The following is a 4,157-nucleotide window of genomic DNA, read 5'->3' as shown; positions in this document are numbered from 1 at the left end:
TCTCAGAGTCTAGGTGAGAGTGTAGCATAGCAATTCTGAGAGGGAGCTGAGAGCTTCTCTGAAGAGATCCAGTTATTCAATATGCTGCCCTAAGAGTACTGTCATGTTTTCAGTATTCCTGCATTGAGCTTTATGATCTCACAAGTTATAATTGGCATCAATTTAATGAATTATTTCTTGAAGAAATCTGTCACAGCATTTTTACAAAAAGCGTTATTATTCCTGTATTTGAGTCTTCCACGAAAATTGTTTTCATTGGAGCCTGCTGAAAATTTAGACAAGATGATACAGATTGTTCGACAAAAATGAGAGTTCCCAGAGGAAGAGTCTAGAAAATGATTCAACATCATGGAGTTAGACTCCCTAAGATGAAATCTTGGCTCTACTACTAAGAAGATAGAGGACAAGGTCCAAGAGAGGTCCTCAAGCTCTCTGTGCCTCAATTTCCATCTCTATCAAGAGAGTTATAGCAGTATCTACCTCATGAGGCATGGATTTGTATCATTTGTTCACAATTATCCATTTCCTTTTCATCTTTTCCAGTGTTCCCTGTAGACATCCTCATGCCACTGATTGGATATGAGTGCCTTGTGACTTGCCGAGATGAGCCATAAATAGATGAACCATTTGCCTCATCTGAGCAGAGGTTTTTAGATGAGCTCTTGTGTTCTGACCTCCACCCTGAGACCATCAAGTCTCGTATAGCGGCTACTTCTTCATCCTGGGTTCGGGAACTAGAAGACACAGGGAGCACTGCCAAGAAGAGTCCAGCAGAGCTGCAAATATCCAGAAATTTCAGAAATTTTAGGATTGAAAATTGAAACTTTCTTATTTCTAACAAGTTAAAGAATCTAAAATTCAGACAAAGATTGTTCACAGATCCAACACACCCTTAGTCAAGTCTACTGATTAGATTAATATGGCCTTAGTAAATGATCTCAGTTAGACAAATGGCTCAGGGAAAAGACACTAAAGGTGCATCCATCTGAAGCTTGATAAGATCAAAGTATCTATGAAGGTATTTCTTGAAAAGTTATGGGTATGGTTATTGACTCACATGAAACTTGTTGGGATCAAACTGATTAAAAAGAAAAAAGAAATTTTGTAGAGAGCTGTTGCCAAAGTACTCCCAGCCTGGATTAGAAGAGACTACAACTATTCAAATCATAAATAACTCTTGGGTCCCTAGTCTTCTACAGGTGTGAAGCAATCTGAGATAGCCTGTCAGTCACAAATGGCATCTTTTCTGATACTCACTTCAGAAAAGGCCAAGGAGGATAACGGAAAAGGAAGAGTTGTCCAATCAAACATCGTGGAGAACACAGACTAAGAAATGACTCCCAGAAAATATCACTGGAGCAAATCAAGGAACAGTCCCTACCATTAGTGTAGAGGAACTTGCAACTTCTGTTCAGTGGAATATCAGAACTTTTATTCACCAGTGACTGGTATGTACCTCCAATTCTTCCAATTTAAAAAAAATATATATTTATTTTTAGAGAGAGACAGAGAGCAAGAGTGGTGGGGGCAGAGAGAGGGGGGAGAGAGAACTCCAAACAGGTTCCACGCTGTCAGTGCAGAGCCCAGCGAAGGGTTTGAACGAACAAACTGTGAGATCATGACCTGAGCTGAGATCAAGAGTCGGATGCTCAACTGACTCAGCCACGCAGGTGCCCCCATTCTTCCAATTTTTTAATAAAGTGTCCCTACTCCACTATTGTATTATATTGGGTTTAGGAGAATAAGAGGACTGACAACTTTTCACTTTACTCATAGGTCACTGAATCAAGAAGAGCAGCCAGCAGACATGATATATATTCACCAGATTCTGGACATCTGCGCCCAATGCCTGGTATTTTTGGGAAATTGGGGAGAGGTGAAAGCATCTTGTGAGCAGAAGAACAAATTGGGGCAGACTGCATGATTATTCATAATTATTTGTCTTCTCACTGCCATTGCCAGTCTTCTCAGTAGATGGAGTACACTTGTTCACTCCACTGGCTCTGGGTGTGGCTATGTGATTTGCTTTGGCCAAAGGAACCAGAATGAATGAGATGTTTGTCATGACTGAAAACATGATTTCAAAAGCACTGCAAGTTTCCATCAGTCTTTTCGCTGTCTCGGAAAGTGGCTTTAACCTGGTTTTCAGAATGAGAAGACATGTAGGTCCCAAAACAGACCAGCAGTGCTGCAGCTGACCCCCAACCCCAATATAATATGAGCCAGAAATCAATATTTCTTGTTGTAATCCAAAAAAAAATTATGTATTACAACAACAGAAGTTAATATATGAGAATGTTTTAAGCATTTGATGTGATAACACATGCTTAATGCAATTGCTGGCACATCCTAAATTCAAAATAAATGTTCAGTTCTGTCATTGGTGTCATCTCTATATCCCCATTCACCTATAACAGCTCTAGAAACAGAATTGGCATTCTTCAATATTTGTTGAATGATTGACGACGGGTTATTGAAATGTATAGCTTTTATAAAGTTAAATAAGGTGAATGAAATACAGAATCACTTTTCCAGTTCTTGTGAATCTAGTGATATACCCTATAAAACACAAGGGACATACTTTCTTGATCTATATTTGAAATACCTTCACTGAAGAAGTATATGATATGAATGATAATTTTAAAACCCACCAATAAATATTTTGGGCCAATATGTTTTGCTCTTCCAAAATAGGAGAGTCAGGTTTTCTAGTATGAATGAGTTCTGGGACTGTAAGAAATGCTTCATTAGTTGCTTTGGTGACAAATACCCAGTAAACCTGAAATAGACTCAGATTCTGGTTAATGGGGCTTTCTGAGAACATCATTCCAGAACAAGGACATAAAATTCTTTCAGAGATTTTTAGAGTATTCCCTCAAGCTGACTTTTGGAGATACTCTTGATGAGTTCTAAGGTCATTTATTTTTGGAACTTAAAAGATTCCTACAAATAATGGACAGCTCACTTTAAAGCTGCAGTAGCAAGGAAAGAAGGGTGATAAAAGTGGATAATAAAAATTATAAGGGATTTATTTGGGGCTCTTTAAAAATTAAGATGACTCCTTGGAAGGGCACATCCTTTTAAAATTTGAAATGTCCCCTTGGAAATAAAAAGATAATCCAGAGTGAGTGAAATACTTTCTTGAACCTCCCTCCTTCTGAGGCCTGCAAAATTTTTAACTAAGATGGGCGTAAAGAGTTGGTGATTTTCTTTTTTTCAAAATAATTACATTATTATTAATCATGACATCACCTAACATATAGTAAATTCAATTTGAAGTACTTTCGCATCTTTTTTCTCATTGTTCTCCGTATCAACCCCATGAGTCAAACTACACAGGCTTTATTACTGTCTCTATTTAACAGATAACAAAATACAGGCTCAGAGAGCTTTGAAGACTTGTCCAAAGTTGCATAGCCAGAAAGCAGCAGAGGTGGCTCATTTTGCCTCAGGACCATTGTTCTTTTATCTATTATTAAATATCAATTTAAAAGTAGCAATTGATTTCCAGTATTTAAATGACAGAATAAAGGTATAACTGCCCCTTTCCTCTGTCTTCCAGAAACATGAGAAGCAGAGCTGAATGCTCAATCACAGTTATCCCATCCATCCATCAGACAAGATGGAGGTGAAGGCCTGTGCATGGCACACAGTGCTGCCAGTCTCTGTTGGGCATGAAGAAGTCTGAAAGAGCTCACTCTTGTACATGACTCTGCTGGGAGGATCTTTCCTATGACTTACAAGGTTCTCTTCCTCCCACCTAGGTACCACCTGCAATTGCTGGTCCAGAATGCCCATCCTAAAGAGAAATGACAGCCAGATGGAATCATCCTGGGATGTAGTATACAAAGATACTACAAGAGAAAAGATGGAAAGGGACAGAGCATGGGGGCTAGGGAGCAGTGGTGTGGTGACAAATTAAAAAGCATCAGAAATATGCCAGAAATGTGGCACTACAGCCCAGGCAAAAATTAGCATCAAGTCCATGTATCACCAAGAATTCACAAGGTAATGAAGCTATTGATTGATGAAATAAGAATTTTTCCATTGGGTTATGAGGGCCCAGGGAAGATAAAGTGAAATAATAAGTGGAAAAAACAAGCCCTTAGGAAAATATGAGGGTTACTTTGGAAGCAGCACCAAGGAGAATAGACACT

The 4,157-nt window shown here is 38.8% G+C and overlaps 1 long non-coding RNA gene across 1 annotated transcript; it reads left to right on the top strand.

Moving 5' to 3' along the window:
- Positions 1–1,313: 1,313 nt before the first annotated feature.
- LOC125169657 (uncharacterized) lies at positions 1,314–3,690 on the top strand. The gene is made up of 3 exons (XR_007153756.1): positions 1,314–1,448; positions 1,777–1,852; positions 3,563–3,690. It is a non-coding gene; the product is annotated as an uncharacterized LOC125169657 (long non-coding RNA).
- The last annotated feature ends 467 nt before the right edge of the window (positions 3,691–4,157 follow it).

This window comes from Prionailurus viverrinus, chromosome B4 (assembly GCF_022837055.1).
Source record: "Prionailurus viverrinus isolate Anna chromosome B4, UM_Priviv_1.0, whole genome shotgun sequence".
Taxonomy (NCBI): domain Eukaryota; kingdom Metazoa; phylum Chordata; class Mammalia; order Carnivora; family Felidae; genus Prionailurus; species Prionailurus viverrinus.
The sequence above is the reverse complement of the archived record's forward strand: the minus strand, read 5'-3'. Positions and strand labels throughout refer to the sequence as shown.